Below are 24,402 nucleotides of genomic sequence, written 5' to 3' on the forward strand. Positions count from 1 at the left end.
ATGTATCAGCATCATCACCACTGGTTTTGGTCCTCAGGGTCCAGCTAAATATCAGCTCTCATATCAGCGCAGCATTATGCCCTACCATCAGGGCTTACAAGCCACGTCTCTTCAGAGCAAACCTCCGTCTCCCCTCTTATCCTGACGTCTCTTCGATTGTGTTTTCCTCTGACGGTTGAGATAGCAGCCAGATTACACCAGTAGATAACAGCTGTGCTTTCTTTTTTGCCACTCGGTGTAATAGCATTTACTGAGGTTTTCCTTCACCCATCCCCTACAAGGAGAAGATAATCCCCTCAAAGTGATGATTCCTCCCCTCCTCGGGAAAACGTCGGAGCTTCACCCACACCTGTGAGCGTGCAAACGCAAGCGCGCACAATCTGACACACTGAGACGCACACACACGATAGCAGACACATCCACACGCGCGCACACACACCATAGAATAGACCTGCGCTATCCGCTGTGCAGTGAGCGGGTGCTAAGCTGTGCCTGGGTTATTGCGTCGGGATGCCGCGGTACTGATCGGAGGGAGAGAGCGGTAAGTGTCAGGGTTTGGGTCAGCCTGTGTCTTTTCCCTTCCGCCGAGGGAAGAGATGGGTCACTGCCGTGGACGAAATTAGACCGGAGCCAGTCTTATGAGGTCTGTGTGTGTGCCCGTGTGTGTATTCGTGCGCAGATCTGTTTACGGCTTCAGCAACATCCAAGCAACCTGTCGGTCGTAGTAATGTAAAGGCTGACCGTTGGCGCAGCTCGTGGTTTTGTAGTCGAATAATCTATTGTTCTGGATAGATGTCTGCCGCACCCCTGGAGGGATCTCTGTGCTCACATGTAGATGTTTGTGCATGTTCGTTCACCACCGTCTGTGTGTGTGTGTGTGTGTGTGTGTGTGTGTGTGTGTGTGTGTGTATACTATTAACATATTCCAGCACCTCAGCAGGTGATCTAAAACAGGCCCAGAGATGTTTTGCCAATAAAACTGTTCTCACTGATAAATTTGTTTGAATATGTTTGTGCATGTGAGCCATCAAAAGGAATCAAAGTGTTGAATGAATCAGCTTTGAACTAACTGTTTTCTTCAAGTCAGCTGTTTGTTGATGTAACGTGGTAATTCTTAGCATTAGCATCTGATAAGAGTGATTTGACTTGCCTTATGGATCTTATAGCATTTGGCCAGTAAAGGAAAAGTGGTTGGTTCTAATTCCAGAGCCAACAATGTGATAAAACCCTACCGTCTGTCCCTGAGCAAGGCAGTTAACTAAATGCTCCCAGGACATTGCTGCTAGTAAGAATGTGTTCTTAGCACAGTAAAAAAAAAATAAAAAAAAATAAAGAACATCCAGATCTGTACTGATTGTTGTCATTGGGCTACTGAGTTACAGTCTTTAATCCTGACTTTGAACTTTCCAGGGAAAAGTGTCTATAGAAATTCACATAAGCCTGACATTAGTCCTGCTTATTATCTTGCATTTTAGAAACCCAGCTTTGCACGGTCATTTAAATGACGTCAGTCCAATTCAGAAAGGGCTGTAAGTGGGGTGGTTGCGTCTTCACATGTCATTCCACCTGTCAGCGATGGCTTTTCTCATCCTCTGTCTTTTTCCTAAGACCACATTAAACAAGTTAATTCGTCATTGTACATCGATCCTTTTAAATCAGGGAAGGCACGTACTCATGCGATTACAGTGTGTTGTCGGATTGGAGTGTAGGTTGGTTCAAAGCTATAATCTTAGAATCTGCTTTGTTCAGGGGAGGAAAATGGAGGAGAATCAACGGTGACAGTTGAGAATATGACAAAGCGCTGATTGAATGTTGAGTTCCATATTACATGGTAACAAGCTTAGAGACCAAAGCAAAACACAGGTCAACCATGAACTCCCAACTCAAACCCAACCGATAAATCAACGGAGGCTCCCACTGATTGGCCCAGGCAAAAAAAAATAATGTTTGATATAAAGCAAAGAATGAGGTGTTAGTGGCATTCTGTTGTTTCTGAGTTTGTACCAACGGTTTTTGCGAATGAGTGAAAAATAGAAGAAAATTGCATCCTGAAATGAAGTGGTGTTGAAGTTTTAAGTATTTTTTTTTGGTTTCTTTTCTGTTCTTTAGAATGACAGGGAAAGTAATTGGATCTTGGATCTGACAACCCTGCAGCTGTGATAACAAGGTGGTTTAACAAAATGGCAGCTTCCCGTCCCAGTGCTCCTCCATACAAACCCTTATCTCAATCAGTTTTCGTTGACGATGTGTTGTGTTTCGGCACACAGCGCGGGCTGTTTCAGTGCTGCGGCGCTCCTCGCCGTCTCCATTTCGGCGTTTCAACGGCCTAATGTGAAAGGCTCACTGCCTATAAACAAATTCCAAATTTAACAGCTAAGTGCTTCCTCCATTAGGGATGGATTCAACTGTTTATGTTTTTAAATCTTTCTAAATGTCCAGGCCCAGTCAACCCCTGATTCCCCTGCGTATCCTGTCCTACCAGTCAGCGTCGCCGCGTCCTATCTTCCGCCATCCCCAAATGGTTTGTCCCTCGTTGAGATAATGAGGCCTCTGTAAAATGGTTTGGTGACAGAGACAGCTAATGACTAATGGCCGTGCATGTGTCAGACTGTTAGCTAGGTACCGTTACTGGGAGGCCGTTGGGGGCTGGTCAGGTTTTCACCCTCTTCTAGTCACCATGGTCTAATCTGGTTTGTTGTGCCTTTGTTGGTTTGGGGGGGGGCAATTTATTTTCTGTATCTGTGAGCTGACATTTGATTGAGACGCTGGCTAGTGGGATGGCATCAGCTGAGAAGCTTTGTTCACTTGGTCCTCAGAAGTCTCGCCGTGTCTCTCTCTCTCTCTCTCCCTAACTGTCTTTTCATCTATCCCTCTGTCTATCTATCTCTTTGTCTCTCTTTCTCTTCGTCCCTCACTCTGTTACTCTTTTTTTCTCCCAATGTGTCTCCCTCATTTCTCCTGTCCCCAGCTTTCTCCAGAACTACGCCTCTATGCAATTAAGTGGACTCTAATTAGGAGAGGCTGTCTCCGGAGCATAAAGCTATTTATTATCTCTCCCCGATCCACCCAGATTTCTTCATCATATTCACAATCTCACCTGGGAACTAGAGAGCCCTTCAGGACTCGCAGCACACACACACACTCACACACACACATCCCTGTGTCGAGAGAGAGAGAGTGAGAGAGACTTGTCTTGGAGCTGAGATGACGGCTCATTTCAGAGCGTTAATACAGGACCATGAGGGACGTGCAGGGACGACACCCAGCCATGGCATCAGATCTCCTCATCCCGGACTCATCCCGGCCTCATCCCGGTCCCGCTCAGAGCCACGTGCTCTGTTTGTTTACTCTGCCGTTGCACCTGCACAGTGGAGGCCTCGGCTGCACACGAACGATATCTCCTGCGACGACTGTGGATTCGGTGCTCATGAGGGGATCACAAAAGATCACTGGTACATAGAGTGCTCGCAGGTCGTAGGTGGTCGTCAGTGCGCACACAAAGGTGTTTGATACTGACTATGCATAGATAACAGTGTTTTTAGACTGTAATTTGCCTGGCATTGTGCGAAGCAACGTAGACAAAATCCGATTAACAATTGCAGGGTTATTGAAATAATCAGAACAAATATCTAGAATCAGTAGTCATTGTGGTTCGTTGTGATTGGCTTTCTGTGCTGAGGTGAATGACAACCAAATTGAAGGGTAATTTGTTATTAAGTGTAAAAGAAAGAAACAGGTAAGAGTGAAGTGTCATCTGAAATGGCGTTTTATCCCGATACTTAAATGGGCTTAAATGGGCTTTGAGCGCTAATGTGAATCTGATTCCAATGGCTCCGAGTAATAGCTGCAATTTGAATGTAATGTTCCGGTCTTTTATATGTGATTAGCTTTTGTGTGCTGCCGTTTCTCCCAGGTGTCTATCAATTTCTCTTTCAATTCTTTCTCTCATTTCTTCCTGCCCAACCCCAGGAAGTCAAAAAGTCTCATTCCATCAAGCTGAATGTTCACACAGTCTACAGTACCAGCTGAACCTTGCTCTATAATACAATCTGAATGTATATAGGATATCACCCTTGTAATTGAAGAGACAGAGGGGGGAGAGCAAGGACGAGAGAGAAGAGAAAGCAAGTAACGAAATTGAGATAGCTTCTATTACACAAATCAAATTATAATATCTGAATGTGTTATTTGGATTAGGGTACATCTATAATGTCACACCTGCAAGTCCACAGACTACAGCCAGTTTCCACATCTATAATATCACACCTGCAAGTCCACAGACTACAGCCAGTTTCCACATCTATGATGTTACACCTGCAAGTCCACAGACTACAGCCAGTTTCCACATGTATAATGTCACACCTGCAAGTCCACAGACTATAGCCAGTTGCCACATCTATAATGTCACACCTGCAAGTCCACAAACTACAGCCAGTTTCCACATCTATAATGTCACACCTGCAAGTCCACAGACTACAGCCAGTTTCCACATCTATAATGTCACACCTGAAAGTCCACAGACTACAGCCAGTTTCCACATCTATAATGGCACACCTGCAAGTCCACAGACTACAGCCAGTTGCCACATCTATAATGTCACACCTGCAAGTCCACAGACTACAGCCAGTTGCCACATCTATAATGTCACACCTGCAAGTCCACAGACTACAGCCAGTTTCCACATCTATAATGTCACACCTGCAAGTCCACAGACTACAGCCAGTTTCCACATCTATAATGTCACACCTGCAAGTCCACAGACTACAGCCAGGTGTAAGGTGCAGGGTTATGAACTGTAAGAGTACATCCTACACGTTAACTTAAAGCAGACATGTGTGGGATTTAAACTTCCCTCTGAATTATAAATGAGTCTATTTAGATAACAGGCAATGAGAAGAGCCGAGCTTTGGTTGTAGTATAGTGCAGCTCTTGGCAGACGCTTATAGCGCGGAGGTGGCTTGATGTGGTGAGTATGGTCTTTTTGTGTCCCTCTGGGGCAGATGGCCAATTACTGAAGGCCATAGCATGTGGAAAAGAAACTGTGTAAGTGGCAAAAAAAAAATTCTCGTGATTGACCTGTGCTGCCTGGCTTGCCCAGAGGACACATTTATTTAAAGTGGATGATTGGCATGGGAGGGGTCAGATTGAGTGATGTGCGAATCATGAAGGATTAGTTCCTTTTGAACAAATCTTTTCAGTGAAGTGGGTGTACTGAATCACTGCTCTAGAAGATCCATTCAAGTGAATCACTTTTGCGCAAGAGAATCACAGAGCATAAGGCTGCTGTAGAGGCGGAATCAAAACTGTTTCATCACCAATGCTTAACACGTGTCAGATGCCACAATCCCCTGAATAACTATGATTTCAAAAATAATTGTGGAAGCAAATATGTATGCCTCCTCTTATAGGTCTTCATCGGTTCTGAAATGTAGCCCTATATCCGAGCCAAACTGTATCCCTGTACCCTTATCCAAATCACCCACGGGATCCGACAGCTAACGTTTACCTTTCACTCGCAAATACAGGGTTTAGCCTATGTTTCATTTTTCAGAAAGTCTCTCATTTAAAACATAGAAACCAGTGGTCTGTTGTAAGAACACACTGCGTATCTCGCTGCAGAATGCACTGTCTTCCCCTAAATGTTTATTTTTATTTGTTAAATACAGTAGGCTGCTTGAGAACATCTGTTACTTGGCCTGTGCACAAGTGTAGGTCTATAACAGGGCACGCGGGATGTCTTATAGTAGTTTAGAATAATTACACGAACTGCACTCCAGAGCCGCCGAGCTTCTGAAACTAATTGTATCGTCACCTCTCACCAGGGGCGTTTTGGGGGATTTTTTAAATGGGGGGTGGGGTGCAGAGAGGGAACTAGACACCAGTCAGGGGTGGTCATGTAAAATCATCAAATTGTGTCACGGATAACATAGAAAATGCTTAAACCTCACTTATATCTGTCCATAATCTATTAAGCAAATCAAGTTGTAAATGCACACAATAATATTGAAGTCAGATGCAGGTTAACTTCAGTGTACCACAGTAGTGGATGTCATAAACTTGAAACAATTAATACATTTGATTTTCTATGGTGGTTGTATTGGTTATATTTGCCACACATATTTAATTTAACTGTTTTGTGTTTTACAATGAAGATGCAGGTATTCACATAAAAGTGCTAATGCTATAGATGTCTTGAACAAATAACAATCATTATCTTTTAAAACTGTAAGTCTGTACAAATGTGGTTGTTTTTTTAACACAGAACGGTAAAATGTCATGCTGCCAAGGCTGAGAACAGCTGTAGTCTACATTTTTGTGCTGGCTATCAAATATACACATCCTCCAAACGTTTTATATTTTCTCACAGTTTGGGTGTTTTACACCACTTCATCTTTTATACCCTCTTTAAAGTGTTTTATACAATAGCAGACACATACACTATGCAGTGGTTTCAGCAAAACCACTATATGGTGTTTTTTTTTTAAAGAAACTTTGGATATCCTGTTAGCTTTTTTTTATTTCAACCAAATTGTATCAACATGTTTAAGTTTTTGAACATTTTTAAATGGCTCTCAATTAAGCATCCACAACTACATCTTTTGCCAATTCTGAAACCAGTGGTGTTCCAGCTGTAAGAACCTGGGTGCCTCCAGCTCTGCAGGAAACACGTATGAATCGTTTTGATAGGTTCGCAGTGGTTTTTCATTGCAGCCTAAGATGTGCATGCTCTTTAACTACAGAAACCAAACGTACACTGTGAATTAGACAACTTGTTCACAGAGGCCTAATTCATTTCTTTGTGATATTATTTTCTGTCGACTAAATAAATTGGTGAAAAAACTTAACAGGTTTCATTCTGTAACATTCCCATTTCTGTGAGTCCTAAGCTGTAAATATTAAACAGAGTGCTATTATAGTAAACAATAAGGTCCCAACGTAAGATGGAGATGGAATTAAGAGGTTGGAAAAATATATTCGTTAAATGTTATACAAATTATACAAATCTTTTAAAATAACTGTACTGAATGATTCTGTTCACTTTAGTGATTTGGAATCCCCATCACTAAAATTAGTGCCAAACATCTGGACTGTACTCCCTGTTTAAAAGCAGCCAAGGTTGTACGCCATGTGATATTGAAACCTGAGATAATGTGAGAATCTCAATCTCTATGTTAGAGATACATACCTCTTCTCGTCCAACTTCTCAGAAACCCATTTGTAGATATGGCCAGGGGGCAGGACTTAAGGGACCTGTTTGTAATTGAGATCTTCCCATTACAGTCACTGTGTGGTACAGTGGTGGGTTTTCTTGCTGCCACTATGAAAATGTTGACTTTCATGTGTCAGTCTGATGTTCACAGTCACTCATTCTGTTGCCACAGCGCCTGCATTCAATTACACATGTACAGTTGTGCTCAGAAGTTTGCATACCATTGGAGAACTGGTAATATATGTACCGTTGGTAAAGAAAACATGATTGAGCAGGCAAAACAAATGTCTTTTATTTCTTATTGGATTCACATTTAACTGTAGGTCATAACAGAATGGCACAATCATAAAACAAAACATGAAAAAGTGAATTGACCCCTGTTCAAAAGTCTGCATACCTTAGTTTTTATTACTGTGTATTAACACCTTTAGCATCAATGACAGTGTACAGTCTTTTGTAATAGTTGTCTACGAGGCCCTGAATTCTTGCAGGTGGTATAGCTGCTCATTTGTCTTGACAAAATACCTCCAGGCCATGCAAAGTCTTTGGTCTTGTTGAATGAACCATACGTTTGAGATCTCCCCAGAGTGGCTCGATGGTATTAAGGTCTGGAGACTCTGATGGCCACTCCAGAACCTTCACCTTTTTCTGCTGTAACCGCTGGAGGGTCAACTTGGCCTTGTGGTTAGGGTCATTGTCGTACTGGAAAGAGTGTCACATGCGCAGCTTTCGTGCAGAAGAATGAATATTGTCTGCCAGTATTTTCTGATAACATGCTGCATAAATCTTGCCATACATTTTCACAAGGTTCCTGTGCCTTTAGAGCTCACATACCCCCAAAACCTCAGTGAGGTGTTGGCTTTTTCTTGGCATTAACAAAGTTAAGGCTTCTTTCTAGCAACCTGACCATGCAGCTCAGTTTTGTTCAAGTAGCGTTGTATTGTGCTCCTTGAATCAACCACACCGTCTTTTTCCAGAGTGAGAGCTAACAAACTCATCGACTATTTATACACAGAGACTAATTGCAATTTAAAAAGCCACAGGTGTGGGAAATTCCCCTTTAATTGACATTTTCACCTGTGTGTGTCACCTTGTGTGTCTGTAACAAGGCCAAACAATCTAGGATATGTCAACTTTTGATCAGGACCATTTGGGTGATTTCTGTTATCATAATGATTTTAAAAGGAGCCAAACAACTATGTGATAATAAATGGCTTCATATGATCACTATCCTTAAATAAAAGACAGTTTTTTTGCATTATCATTATTTACAAAATCAATGCCAAAGTATTACAATTTCTGCCAGGGAATGCAAACTTATGAGCACAACTGTATACTGGTCTTCATTTCCTTTTATTGTTTATGTACATAACCCACATCTGGATGAGATGAAAGAGGACATTCTCTACCATTTTAACTTTGGGACCTTAACTCATGACTTGCCAAAAATGTTTGGGGATGTCAAGGTTGATTGATTCATTCATTAAGTTACTTGCGAGATTGGATTGATAAATGGATCGGTTAACGGTATTTACTACATTCAATATTGCTAAGCTTTTCTGTGTTTAATACACATTGTTAATTTACCGCACAGAAATCGTATCACAGAATTTCAGTTCCGTAGCTCAGTGGAGACAGAAGCCTTCATCTTTCAACTTTTGAATTCTGTCCCAGGACATCAGCATTTAGTTAAGCATCTACACTGGCTGCTCTCGTGTCCATAGTTTGTCTGTGTGGAGAATGAAGTCCTTCATAGAGTGCACTGCTGGAGAGCTGGGTCTGGAGAATGCCAAGTCTGAGTACCCCAACATCTGCGCTGGGACTGACCTCTTCGCCCTGTGGTCCCTGTCAGCGTACATGAGGGAATACATACAGTACTACTATATCAATGGCTCACCCCATCCCAAATGCCACCCTTTGTCAACCCCTCTCCACCCACATTATGTGGTGTCCAATTCAGTTCTCGTCACAGCGACTTCCATCTTGCTTCATACTTTGAGTGACCCAGCTGCTCTGCGATCTCCAGAACAATGTATTATGTTCCCATACACTATACAGTCAATAGGGTTCCATTGGGGATGGAAATTCTGCTAACTACAGTGTTTTTAGATGTGTTTGAAATGACAGAAGTTGCAGTGACTTGGTGTACGCAGCAGACTTGGTCTTTGGGTTGAAAGGTGGTCAGTGCAGCTGTAATGCCACCTATCTGCAGTGAGTTGAACATGGGTTGTACAGCTCCATTAGGATCTGACACTATCATTACTAACGACGAGTATACTGACCAGTCTTGAAGCAGTGTCATTTTCAACAGTCAACGCAGGAGCAATGACTTTTGTTTTAACCCCATTTGAAACAGACTTTCGTTTCAAATGGGGTTAAAGTTGATGGGTCCTTTCCATAACTACAGAATGAACACACAATAAAGTAAACAGCTGAACCAATCAAAACATCAGCTGGGCTGTCTATTGCATTAGATGCATTGCCATTATTTCAGAGACTCCTTGATGCCTTTACAGCAACCACTGAAACCATAATGACCAGTTTGCAATATATTTGCTTCTTCCGAGCAATATTCTCTTATGCATTAGCTTTGGTCAATGCATGTTTGTTTTTCTTAACATTTTGCAGAAAACACCAGGTTGTAACACCATTTTCCAGCAAGAAATGGAATCAAGAAGTGTCACCTCAGACACAATTTAGCTAGCTAACATTAGCTTTTTGTCTTGTTTAAAGACTGGAGGATCATTCCTAAAATGTATCTGCGCTCATAGAAATAATATAAACAAGAACATTGAATGATTTTCTATGCAGTATGCTACAATTGTTTCTACGTCTTTATCAATCTAGAAACTTACAGATAGCTTTCCTTGACTATCTAACCAACTTACTATATGAGGCAATGTAAACTACTTGTCAAGTAGAAAGGTAGCCAACTCTGCATCCCTGTTCACACAGTCTTCATCTCTCTCCATCAAATGTACCCTGGTTTTACTGTGCTTTGTCTAATGCTTGCATTGCTTCCATACATTTTAGTTTCTGGAGCGCTCGATGTAGGCCTACATTAACCCAAACAAAGCTTTTCATTGCCCTTCACCTCACACAACTTCATGGAAGTGCACGCCTACGAACGTCCCGGCCTTCTACGTTTTACTTGCTACCATGGCACTGGGGATTGTGTCAGTCTAGACACTCTGCCAGATATTTTTTTTTTACATTAACTGATGATATATAAGGGTTATTACCGGATGTTTTATATGGAAAATGCTGCATAGGGTTTTAACGTAATCCTTCTATGACTCTCTGTCTCTCTCTTTGTCTGTCTGTTTTCCAGCATGCTATGGGGATCCCCTCCATTGCTATCATGTTACATGAGCTCATTAAGCTCCTCCACCACGCCCACTGCACTGATGTGACTATCGTACGCTTTGGAACCTCGGGTGGGTTAGGGATAGCATTTAGCATTTACACGCGTTCTGTCTACAATCTTCTCGCGTCCCTTGGGTTTTGGTCCCACTGTAGCTTAGAAGAGCACGACGTCGGCATTGAAAGGATATCAGGTAGCATGTAGAACGTATGCACACGTGACTGAATGGCGTTGGATAGAAGGGCAACTGTAACACGCGGACGTGCCCCTTGGTAGTCCCTCCAACATGATGCCACTGACGGCCATAACGTCATGATTCTAATGAAGGCTGTTGACAGTCATAACATCATGATTCTAATGAAGGCTGTTGACAGTCATAACATCATGATTCTAATGAAGGCTGTTGACAGTCATAACATCATGATTCTAATTAAGGCTGTGGATGGCCATAACATTATGATTCTAATGAAGGCTGTTGACAGTCATAACATGATTCTAATTAAGGCTGTTGACAGTCATAACATCATGATTCTAATTAAGGCAGTGGATGGCCATAACGTCATGATTCTAATGAAGGCCTCTGATGGACATAATGTCATGATTCTAATGAAGGCCTTTGGCAGTCATAACGTCATGATTCTGATGAAGGCTTTTGACGGCCATGATGTCATGATTTTAATGAAGGCTGTTGAAAGCCATGATGTCATGATTTTAATGAAGGCTGTTGAAAGCCATAACATTATGATTCTAATGAAGGCTGTTGATGGCCATAACATCATGATTCTAATGAAGGCTGTTGACAGCCATAACATTATGATTTTAATGAAGGCTGTTGATGGCCATAACATCATGATTCTAATGAAAGCCGTTGACGTCCATAACATCATGATTCTTCTTCCAGGCCTTGAGCCAGGCACAGTGGTAGTTACCAAGGAGCCAGTACGCCAACTTCCTGCCCCGATTCGAACAAGTCAGTCTAGGGAAAACAGTGGTGCGAAGCCCAGACCTGGATGAATGGCTCGCTGAAGAACTACTGCAGTGCAGCAAGGCCTGGGCCAATTTAATTTGGTTATAGGCAACACCATGTGCACCTTGGACTTCTATGAAGGTGGGTGAGGCCTTCTGCCCTACTTGAGAATGTTGCTCTGCCTTTTGTGTGTTGGCGTGGTGCCAGATCTGTTTGTGTTCTCACCGATTCTGCTGCCCTGATCAAGCTACATGTTTTTGTGACATAAAATAGTGGGGAATGTTGGCACAAACAGACTGACACTTGTGTTATGTTGATGTGCACTACTAGTTTGAGTGATTAGTAGCTACTTTTTTATTTTATGAGCCCAGGCCAAGCATGTCTGGATGGGGCTTTCTGCTCCTCCACAGAGAAGGATAAGCAGGAGTACCTGACCAAGGCATACGAGTTAGTGTCAGAAGCAGACATCAGGCCAAAAACATGTTTAATCGTATACAATTTAAAGATCAATAACAGAATATATATTTTAGATGGGTTTCATTAACTTCTTGTCAAGGACCTGCATTGAAATATTTTGGCAGGAGCATGCAAACATGTTGAGTCCAGAAACACGTTGGTAAATGATTTGTCTCGTCCTAGATCTGTTTTGGCTGCTGTGCCAACCTCCGGTCTCATTTTTGACATGCCAGTGAGTGAAAAGGAGTAAATGATCAATGTCTGTTTCATGTCTTTGTCCCTCTTAAGTGGCTGTGGTGTGTGTGTGACATTACTGGACCGCCAGAAAGGTGACCAGCTGAACAGTGAAGTTCTCCACAGCTACCAAGTGTCCTCAAATCCTCACATACCGATCAACCACCTCCTCAAGAAGAGGCTCCTAGCCTCAGTCTCTTATAACAGCTAGTCTTTTGTGTTATGGTCATGGAGCAGAGCCTCTCGCCATAAGTGGAATTCAGGGCTGAATCAACTCATTCAGTATCGCCTGATTGATTCACAGTACATTTCACAACACTCACCATGTACCATATAGACTACAATATACAATTATATATATCTTTTTTTTAAAATATAAAATCTGTTTACGATCTATCTGTTAGTGTTTTATTGTGTATGCATCCTTTCTTGTTCTTCTGTAGCTAAGGGTTTCCGTTAAAAGCCTACTTTAGGGTCATGTAATAGGGACAACCAAGGGGCACACCGCGTGTTACCAAATTAGAGTGGTCATTGTGAGGATCACCAATAACACCGAAGTTTTTTTTGCCTGAGCACTTTTTATTTTATTTTAACCAAACAAACCAATGCTAGTATGTTTGCCTGCGTTGTGTGAGATAAGAAAATGTATGCAGGTAGTCTGCTTGATCTGGTTTGAGACGGTTTAAATGTGCTCATATGCATTTCTGAAAAATTTGTTGTTGTTGTTTTGGTCAGAAGCAAGATGTGAATGTTGAAGATGTTGAATAATATTTTTCTGCATTTGTACTGTACTATAACTTGCTAGTTACAGTACAAACACTTAAAAGCTTTGTATAGAAGCAATAATCACACGTTCCGTATAAATTTTCCTGTTACTTACAAAATATATAACATGGTGCTACTAATGTTACCTTATGAACAATAAAACATTTTAAATACTGCAAATATTCCAGTGTGATAAAAAAATGAATCATCTACATAAGGCTACAGGGGCCTAAAATGTCCCCAGGGGGAATTCTGGGTAAAAATGAGCGCAGCACATGATGATGATCAATGTTTTCCTTTTTGGCTCTCTGAAACCATTCAAAAAGTCTGGCCAGCAAGTTAATCAATCAACTCTAATAATAATTACTGCTTGCTAAAATAATAATCTTTAACATGTGATTAATCTGTGATTAGAATAAATCACAGGCACAGTTAAGAACATGTATGGCATATGGATATTATGACAAGTAATGGCAATGAACAGAATATAGTCGTGGTGTGCGAATCATGAATGATTCTTACCTTTTGAATAAGCCTTTTAGGTGAAGTGAGTCTAATGAATCACTGCTCTAGAATATTTGTGCAAGTGAATCACATTCACGCAAGAGAGTCAGAGAGCTTAAGGCTGCTGTTTAGTCGGAATGAAAACTCTTACATCACGAATGCTTAACACTAGTCAGATGTCACAGTCCCCTGAATAACTATGATTTCAAAAGTAATTGTGGAAACAAATGTGTATGCCTCCTATTAGAGGTCTTCTTCGCTTCCGAAATGTAGCCCTATATCCGAGCCAAACTGTATCCCTGTACCCTTATCCAAATCACCCACGGGATCCGACAGCTAACTTTTACTTTTCATATGCTTTTTTATAAAATAGGCTATCTGAACCGCGGAATATAGTCATTTGTTTTGCAAGTTTAGTAGAAGCTCAAACCAGACATGCTGTGAAAAGCAATGAACGCTCAAACAACTTGTCTTTAACCAACTAAAAAGCCTTGCTGTTTTGATTGATATAATGTTTATTATTTTCTGAAAATTCTCTTCTTGGTATAATTTCAGATATGGCCGGTATTTTATCACACCGATCCGAGGAACCATGGCAACCGGGCTTAATCTGGATAATCGGGATCCCACAGTCAACTAGATAATGTTGTGTCTGACCAGATCGGATTACGGTTCAGATCTCACACAATCAGATTTGGATGTATCCGTAAAGACCTCCTTCTGTTTTAACATGTATGACACATATATGACCAAGCTATCATCCTTACGTTTTTGAACATTTTTAAATGGCTCTCAATTAAGCATCCACAACTACATATTTTGCCAATTCTGTAACCGGTGGTGTTCCAGCTGTGAGAACCAGGGTGCCTCCAGCTCTGCAGGAAACACGTAAGAATAGTTTTGATAGGTTCGCAGTGGTTTTTCATCGCAGCCTAAGATGTGCATGCTCTTTAACTACAGAAACCAAACGTACACTGTGAGTATTATTTCCTGTAGACTGTGTCATTTGGTGAAATAATTAACAAGGTAAATTTGTTCCTAGGTTGGGAACATTAAACAGAGTGCTATTATAGTAAACAATAAGGTCCCACCATGAGCTAGAGATGGAATTAAGAGCTTGGCCAAAAATATTCATTGAATGAATCAGTGATTCAAATGAGCCGACTCTTTAGAAGAACTGTACTGAATGATTACTTTTACTTTGGTGATTCAGAATGCCCATCACTAGTCAGATTGTTTCCTTTCTATCCGTATATGCAGTATATTATAGTCTGGTTTAAATAGGCGATAATTTTATAGTTTGATCTAACTGGGCAGTATATTATAGTCTGGTGTAACTAGGCAGTATTTTCAGCCTGGTCTAACTAGGCAGTATATTAGAGTCTGGTCTTACCCTGCAGTATATTAGAGTGTGGTGTGACTCAGCAGTATATTACAGTCTGGTCAGGCTTTTTGGTGTCCCAGACGACGCCTCCTTGGCCAGGACGCCGTGGCTTGTCTGTAGTGTGAATATTCCTGTTAGGAGTGTGAGGCAAAGACAGGTTTCATAAGGACTAGGCCTTGCTTTGTGCAGGGTGACGTGCTAACAGTCCAGCTGAGACCATTAAAGGCATCTTTTGCCTCTACCTGTTTACCTCTCTCTACCTTTTCCTAGTTGTACCGCTTTTTACCTCCATCTTTTAATCTATGTTATACAACTTTCTCTTTCTTATTCTACCTCTTTCTCCAACACTCAACCTTTTTCTAACTCCACTGTACCTCTCCAAACCTCTTCCTTTGCCTTTTACTTCACTTCATATAACTTCCTCTCTCTTACTCCACCACTTTTCTTCCTTTCTCTGGGTATGTCTTTATCTACCTCCTTTCTACCTCTTTATGTCTTTCTTTCTCCAACTCGAATGCAGACATCCTCCATTGTTACTGGGATTTTCTACGTTGTCTTCTTTTCTCTCTGTACTCCAAAGGTTTGGATGGGAAACTAAGCAGTTTACACCCGGATGAGTTAGGTATCACCTTGAATTAGGTATCACCATCATACCTAATTCATCCAGCAAAAGTCCATGTTTGAAAGCTAGTGGTTTTGGTGACATGAGGCCCATATTGGCAAATACGTGACATAGTACTCAAAATGGGGGTCCATTGTGGCTTGTCAATGCTATTGTGCAGAAACCATGAGATGCATGATGTCATATTCTGATATCTGGAAACAGGGCGCAGCAACTTTAAATCCTGGCTGGAATTTCTGATACTAAGAAACTAACAGAGAATTGTGTGAGGTGGACAGCTCTTCTCATACAGAGAAAACACATTACAGCCCCAAAAAGGCCACAGAATTCAGTGTGACTGAATTTACACCAAGCACAGTGAAGAAGTGTTTGCTAAATAATTTGCATCTCTGTTCCTTTTTCTCTATAAACATCTGCAACCATAACACACACACACACACACTCATATATAGTCATACTATGGCACACACACACAGTGTGAAAGTGTGTACCCCTCCGCCCGCTGCACGCCAGCTTTAAACAGAGGGTGATGGGGCGTGTCAGATCCCGTTAGACACGTACCGTAACTTAACCAGACCTAATGACCTTCTACAATGAAGCGTCTGCCACAGTCTCTGGGTGTTACGACGGGCTGGGCGGGGGTCAGAGGTCACCGCTAATAAAGGAATAGCTGTATCCTGCTTGACACCTTTTCTTTTACTAAAAACAGGTTTGTATGCCACATCGGACAGTGAATTTCAAAATGATTCCACACCCTCTCAGGTGTCAAATCTGGGTCGCAGACAGAGCTGGCAGCCACCCATGACGCCAGGCAACTCGTCCGGGCTTTCCACACTCCTGGACAGATCCCTTCTCGTAACCCTAGACCCGGAATTCAAAATAATCCCTTTTTACGTATACTACCAAACACGTATGGCCAGAAGATTCAATTCTAGGGTTCACATGCACAGACCAACACACTCCCGGACCCACACACTCCCGGACAAATACACACACGTAGCCCATTTACACCCCGCACACTGTGTTCCTTTATGTGGTTGGATGTATAGAATGAAATTCAAACGGCTGGCCAATTCCCAGGCCAGCCTTTTTGGGTAAGAGCTAGCAGACAGCTGGCTTGAGTTTCATAACGTCAGAATGTATATTTTTCATAGGGTCTAACGCAAGACATGTCGAGCGAGATAAATATTTTGGAATGTTTTTCTCAAAACATGTAATTATCTTCATGAAAGAGGTTTCATTCATTAGTGAGAGGAGGGTATGAAAACAGAGGGAGAGAGGGTATGGCATAATGGCTACTGAAAACAGAGGGAGAGTCGGAGTGAAAGTGGGAGAATGAGAAAGAGACAGACAGAGAGGGAAAGATTCAATGAGAGAGAATAAGTTAGAGAAAGACAGAAATAGTGAGAATGAAAGATAGTGGCATAGAGAATGGAGAAAGAAAGAGCCAGAGAGAAGGTGTGTGAGACAGAGAGAGAGACAAGAAAGAAACACACTGAGAAAAGAGAAAGTATGTGAGACAGAGAGAGAGACAAGAAAGAAACGCGCTGAGAAAAGAGAAAGACCATTTGACACAATGTTCAGTCCTGCATTACTGGAGCCAGGTGTTCAAAACCTCGTAGCCAAAAATCAACAGTGCCCAGAGGGCTGAAGGGTAGGTGCCAGACTGGCCTGCCTTGTCTCAGCATCTTCTTGCGCCTCCTTGTGATAGCTCAGGAGCCTGCGAGCTCAGTCGTGGTTGTCGTCTGGGGAATGCTATTCACCTCTGGTGCGTGTCTGCCAGCCTATACTTCTTGGTTGAGCAAGCGGTGCTATAAGATGCGTAACGGGCTGGGGAGAGGTGAGAAGCAGAGGTCAGTGTTTCGATATTAGACTCTGTGCGGACTTTGGTTGAAATAGGAAAATGAATGTGAGAGAGAAAGGTGAGATGGAAGAGAAGGAGCAAGGGAGGGGAAAAGGTGATGAAAGGGAGGAGGGGAGGGAGAGGAGGTGAGAGGGAGAAATGGAGAGAGAGGAAGAGGGGGTCAGGGAGAGAGGGAAAGAGAGAATGTAAAAATGTCACATTAAAGAGAAAGGAAGCAAACCGAGAGAGCCTGAGTCTCTCTCGGCTTTCTTCTGTACTCAGCAGTTTCTCCAGATGCCAGCAGTTACAGCCAGTCTGCTGGGTTCTGGGGCTCTAGATATATTTCTCCCCTCGTCATCTGTAGATCTCAGTCCAAGCATCGCAAAAAGAGAGGCATGAGATTTGTGTGTGTGTTTTTGTGATCCAAATCTACTGTGTGTGTGACCCGAAGTCTCCACGAAAGCTGGAAAAATGTTGGTCCCCACCAGCAAAGATAGGGGTCCAGGGTTTATCTGCCAGACTTAAATTGGGCATAATGTTAGAATTAGGCTTAGGTTTAGATTTAGGCATTAACAGTTTAGGCGTTGGGGCTAGTTAAGTTTAGGGATAAATGTTTTGGTTTTGTGATATGGAATGTGGATTTTTAGGTTTCCGGCCTTGACAAAGATAGATAAACAAACATGCTTCTGTGTGTGTGTGTGTGTGTGTGTGTGTGAAAAAGAGAGAAAGGCTAGAGAAACTTGAGTTAGAGATTATTATTAATGTTGGTCTGTACAAGTGACCACTTGATGGTGTCAGTACAGATGGTCCGCGCATCACACATACCTCTGAGGTCAGCGGGATGAGTCAACTCTTTCAACCCTGGCACATTACTGTGAAGTGGAATCACTATTTATCCAAACATTCCCATTAAACTCTGCTCTGCCTGGGCCTTCTAAAGATGTCATATCCTAATTCGACTGCATTTCCTAGAACAGGAAAACACTCCTCCAGCGACCGGCAGTATGATTGGTCGGGATGTTACTTGCTCTTATTCCATGATATCTTTTTGACGTGTTAATCATCCTGCTGTTTCAAAGCGGGGCGTGTCTTAAAAAACCCCCAGAGAGGATCAAATTAAAGTGTGGCATCAGTGTCGTCATAGCCAGCCAATGGTTCTCTGTTTTACTACAGTGTGTGGGAGTTTGGTTTTTAATGCGATCCTCAGACAACGGTGCGGTAGGTTTGTAAAAGCACTAAGTCTGACGGTGTGACGGTGGCTGCTGAGTTGTTGTGAGGGCACGGCGGTGGACTTGTTGGTAATTGTTTCCAGGTTTCTCTGAGGAATTAATTGGGGCCCAAATATCCGCTGCCCACTGCTTCTATGGGATCTCAGTGCGCGGGGATGGGCCAAACTACTCTCTCGCAAATCCAAAGCGTTTAGAAACCATGGATGTTTTGTGCGTTGGTTTGTGTGTGACTGTATGTTAGTGTGAAGCCTTGCACTTACAGCGATGTGAATCCACTTGGATCTGTGTTTGAGGGAACTGGACTTCAATGTGTGCGTGTTTGTGTTTGTGTGTGTGTGTGTGTGTGTGTGTGTGTGTGTCTACACGTACGAACCTGAGAAAATTGCCCTCAGCTGAGGACACACACTCTCTCTTCAGATCACACGGGTCCGATAATGAAATTCAGCCCTCCGGTCAACACCTCGTCCAACAGGAGATTTGGAGACCCACACCCACACACACACACACACATACACATACACACACACTGTTCTCCCATTCAGGGTTGGGCATGAAACAATTAGCCTTGGCTGGGTTCAAACACTCACAACGACCTGAGAGGAAGCAAGCTGAGAGGACTTTGAGGAGGTTTTCAGCAAGACCCAGACGGCACAGGTTTGGAAAGGTTAGACATAAATACTTTATCTGCACAACTCTTCAGGCTCCGACGAAGCAGTGTTATCTGTTCCATTGTAGATTCTTTCCCCGGTTCCATTTAATTGGCTCATTGGTAAGACAGCTGTGTTTTAATAGTGCCTGAAGGTCTTACTACCATTCTTTCAGATATTCGTCTGATTCGCCCCTCTTTCTCCTGATAAAGTAATTCAAAGGAACGGGCCCCAATTATGGAGATCAGCTCATTCCTTAAACATTGTCTGAGCAGCACAATTAAATGTGATTCAGATTAGCACCCTGGCTAGGATTAATTAAAACAAAAGTCCTCTCTTATATTGGCTAAGGATTAAAAAGTAATATACAATCGGTTTTGTTTGGAGAAAACTTTTAAAAAATCCCTTATAGAGAGAAATAGAGAGAAGAGAGAGGAATCAAGAGGGTGGAGATGGAGAGGAAGAAAGACAGAAGAGAGGGAGGGAAAGGAGAAGAGAAAGAGCATCTCATATTTTCATTTTGATTGGCTTTTTGTGTGTGGCCATACAGCTGCCAGTACAGCTGTTGGGCGAATTAACAAGAAAGGCCTGAAAATCATTATTTCTTTTTAAGGGAGGATGAAAACCGAGAAGGAAAATAACCCTCACCAACGGGCACATCTTCTCACTGGGCTGAAATTGATGTTATGACAACGAAAAAAAAAAAACGCTTGACTGGTTAAAAAATGAAAATTGCTTTTTGTTTATAGACCATAAACCCTGTGTGGTTGAATCTTAGATTGACTTCTGCAAATGTTTGCCTTGTGCAAATGTGTTTAGTGTGTAGTGTCGCCTTGCAGATCACTCTGAATGATAGCTTGATGTTTTCAAATGCCAAATAATTATCCAGCCTCTACAGATGCCACATCTTAATGTAAGCCAGTTTCTTACTGCAGGAGAACAGAATCCATATGCGTGAATCGTTAATTTTAATTATTGGACATATGTGTAGGGGTTGTTACATTTTTGTGAGGTAAAATGAAACCGTAGAAGGCTTCTAAAAAACATCTTCCACACTTTACATTTTCTGCACGGCAGAAAAGTTATCCTGCAAGATCCTTTTTCAAGATCCTATTTCAAGAAATAGAAAACAGGTTCCATGATGGATACAGGCATGACTAATCTTTATTAATACAACCTCATCAACGCTGACAGGATCCACTTTATTATTAACACGCTGTTAGAAAGTCTAGGTCTCAAGTATCACTGTTATTTGCAGGGGCAACTCCAGGCGTAAGTAATCACTTCTGGCCCCCTGTCTGTTAGCAGGCTTTCTATATAATCATTCATTTGGGATCTCAACTTATTATTAAGCATAAGAGTAGTATAATACCAGTCTAAATAATAGTATAATACCAGTCTAAATAATAGAATACCAGTCTAAATAATAGTAGAATACCAGTCTAAATAATAGTAGAATACCAGTCAAATAATAGCAGAATACCAGTCAAATAATAGCAGAATACCAGTCTAAATTATAGCAGAATACCAGTCTAAATAATTGTAGAATAACAGTCTAAATAATAGCAGAATACCAGTCTAAATAATAGTAGAATAACAGCCTAAATAATAGTAGAATGATAGGCTAAATAATAGCAGAATACCAGTCTAAATAATTGTAGAATAACAGTCTAAATAATAGTAGAATACCAGTCTAAATAATAGTAGAATAACAGTCTAAATAATAGTAGAATACCAGTCTGAATAATAGTAGAATACCAGTCTAAATAATAGCAAAATACCAGTCTAAATAATAACAGAATACCAGTTGAAATAATAGTAGAATACCAGTCTAAATAATACTAAAATACCAGTTGAAATAATAGTAAAATCCCATTCCAAATGATAGTGGAATGCCAGAGATATTAAAAGCAGAATACCAATTGCAGGAAATAAACATTAATAAAGCCTCTATTTATCTCTCTGCTCACCATCATTTGATTTATTGTCTGCCCCCCCCCCCCGGCCAAATCTCAGTTGGTAGAATAAGGTGTCAGAGACCTGTAGCTGTACTGACAGTACAACGCTTAGCACTAAGTTCAACTTATATCCCACTAGTTCACAGACTAAGGCCTTGGGTTGTTGTTACCACCTAGTGATGACAACAGTGACGAACAATTTGACAAAAAACAATCTGCATATTGAAGAAACCCTTACAACACTAAAACATTGCATGTTCAGTTCAGTTACGTCCAAGGCTAATGCTGGGTTTTGTTCAGAAACGCTGAACACAATCGTAACGTTAACAGCTGATGTCCCATTAGCCAGGGCGCTAGTGTGTGTGGGTGTACTGCTCTGTTACACACACAACGGCTGACATGGACGCAACGTTTGTTGGTAGCAGAAAACAGAAGCGAGCGGGAACGGTTACAGTGGCGTCATTAAAAGAGAAATTAGCCAAGACATTAGAATGTTAACCTTGTTTTGAAGAGTGGGCTTCTCACCTCCTACACAGGATACTACCCAGCATGTGTTGCAGCGACAATGGACAAGGCTCTAGTCTGATTATACTTGTCTCCTACCCAGGCTTTACCAATTTAAATGTGGTTCATTACTGCTCTCTCCGTCCACCAAATTAAGTTATCCTTCCTCGTTATTTCACATGGCAGGAAATGGGACGTGTCAGCAGAACGTAAAAATACCGCCGGTGCCCACTGCTGTGACAGATTCATTGGATTAAACCCACATTTAGCCATAGATAAGGTAGTGGATGGGGAGCAAGGCTTTTATGTAGATGATAGAAGTGCTCAATTCAATCAGAACCACATTGGGGTATTTACGCAGTGGCTCTTTTTCTTATCCAACGGTCACATTAACTCGCGGACTGTCAAAACGACGACTAGCTGGCTGTCAGTTTGAGCGCTTTGCATTTTCAAAATTGGACAGACAATGAATATGTTGACTAGAGCCCCTGCGGAACCCCTCGGAACCCCCTGCGGAACCCTTCTGCTGTCTGGAGAATTTGAATGAGTCCCTGAAGGTTGGCATTATACTGGTGGAGGTATGACGGGATTTTTCTGAGGTAAACCTGTGGTGACACCAGGGATACCAACATCCAGGAAGCTGCGCTGCATCACGTCTTTCCTGTGGGGATTCAGGTACCGACAGGTCCTTTTTAAAAGTCCCTAATGTCCGACGGGCATGTGTTTGTAACCCGACATCATGACTTCGTGAAACAAACCCAGGAAAAGAGCCTGGTTTTGGAGCTGGAATCTGGAGCTGGAAAGCCTCATAGTGGGCCTAGACCCAGATTCTATGGGGTTTGACGGTCGACGGCTCTGAATCGCTCACAGCGATACACCAGAACCCCCCTCCCCCGTTCTTCATCCAGCTGTCGCCCAGCCTACAGTAGAACTTGACCCCAGTTTTGGGTGGCTGGAGGCTAGCATCACTCAGCTCTGGAGGGTGGGAGAAGCATCCGAGGGGGAGAGGTGATTGAGGTGTGTGGGCCAGATGTTTGCCGTAAAACCCACCTTGTGGAGATGTCGTTGGCCCTAACTCTGCACGCCAGTAGCGTTGACGGCTTCTGGTCCGTACAGGCCCTACACTCCGTCACTTTTATCACTCGTGTCCTCGGCAGCCCGTGTGTCCTCGGCAGCCCGTGTGTCTCGTCGCGGGAGGCGGCCCGTTCCCAGGGAGGCGTTCGGGCTGTTCAGAACACATGCGAAGGGGCACATGTGTAAAACGTTATAGCATCTGAGGGATCATCTTTTCAATTGGCTGTTATCATTACAAGTGTCCTTTGAACTACCTTTTTAATAAAGACGTAGTTCCTGTGACCTTCCCGTCGTCTCAAAACATATCGCTTAGCTAAAATGGTAATATTAACAGATTAGACTCAATTTAGTCATATTAAATCCAATAATATTAATGAGATGACTTTTTTTCTCCATTTGATATAATTAGGCAGCCTTAAAAGAGACCTCCTCAGCTGAACGCTATTATGAAACTCAATAACGACAGATTAATTTAATCTTCCTCCAAATGGAAACATATCTGCCTTAATCCTGCAAAGTTATTTCCCTTTTCCGCCATGTCATTGCCTGTGGTTCAGGAAAAAAAAAAGAATTCCTTTAAACAAAAAAAAGAAACACTCCACTCCTATGTGTCTTCCCCCTCCCAAAAAAAAAAAGTAATTAATAATTGAGGTTGTTCTATGGGAGAGTAAGCCTGGCGGGCGTTCAAATAACCAGAGACACATCCGGCGAAAAAGACAAGCTCCTGTTGGAGTGCATCGAGGCCAGTGTGATTCGTGCATGAGGAATGAGATTACAATTACAGTACGATACAATAGCCTTCCTAACACAGACAGGACCTGCGTGCGCGTGACAGCTACACTGTGGCGGTCTGGTGCGGTCCGCTGCAGAGGCACGGGTGTAGACTACTAGGGGAAGGCAACACAAACTCTGATGGATTGTGTTATCAGAGCTATGGGTAACAACCAAGATCAAGGAAGTGCCAGCGTGAATGAGGTACAGGAGGATATCCAAAGCACGTGGTTCCGCAATGGCTGTGGAATAGATATCCCATCATGCTCGGGGTCATGTTTAAAAGCTGTGGGCAGGCGCAGCATTTACACGCCAATTATTTTAACCCCCACCCCAACACGTTTCATGGATCGTACGCTAAAACAAAGATGATATTTGATGTTTTATGCATTTTCGTAATATTTGATCCATGTTTCTGAGCTTAACTGAACTTTTAACGGAGTTTAGCAGACACAATATTTCGACCAAGGGGAGAAAAGATGCAAGAAAAGATGCACCACGATCGATAATCACAATTATTAAGATGACCTACGGCCATTTTTTTTTTTTTAAGTGGTATAGATATGGCCATCCACCCAAACGACATCGATAATGAATTCAACTTTCACATTGCAGAGCAGTTGCAAGAGAATACATTATCATGGACAGACAGAGTTTAGCATAATTCTCCCAGCCAGGGGGTCCTGCTGGGTGCCTCACTGTAATCCATCTCCTCTCATAAGTTGGCGATCCGTGTTTGTGATCAGTGCAGAAGTGTAGCCTGTTAATACATGGGGTGGCTTTGTGGAACCCTCTCAAAGTCATCAAACCATTACAGCAAATGTGAAACTATAGCTGTGTGTGTTCAATTACACGAGGATGCCTTTCATG

General features: G+C 42.3%; 1 pseudogene; it reads left to right on the forward strand.

Annotated features, from left to right (window-relative positions):
* The first annotated feature begins 3,204 nt into the window (after nt 1-3,204).
* Nucleotides 3,205-12,442, forward strand: LOC105018721 (annotated as a pseudogene).
* The last annotated feature ends 11,960 nt before the right edge of the window (nt 12,443-24,402 follow it).

The sequence above is a fragment of the Esox lucius genome, chromosome 20, assembly GCF_011004845.1.
Source record: "Esox lucius isolate fEsoLuc1 chromosome 20, fEsoLuc1.pri, whole genome shotgun sequence".
NCBI lineage: Eukaryota > Metazoa > Chordata > Actinopteri > Esociformes > Esocidae > Esox > Esox lucius.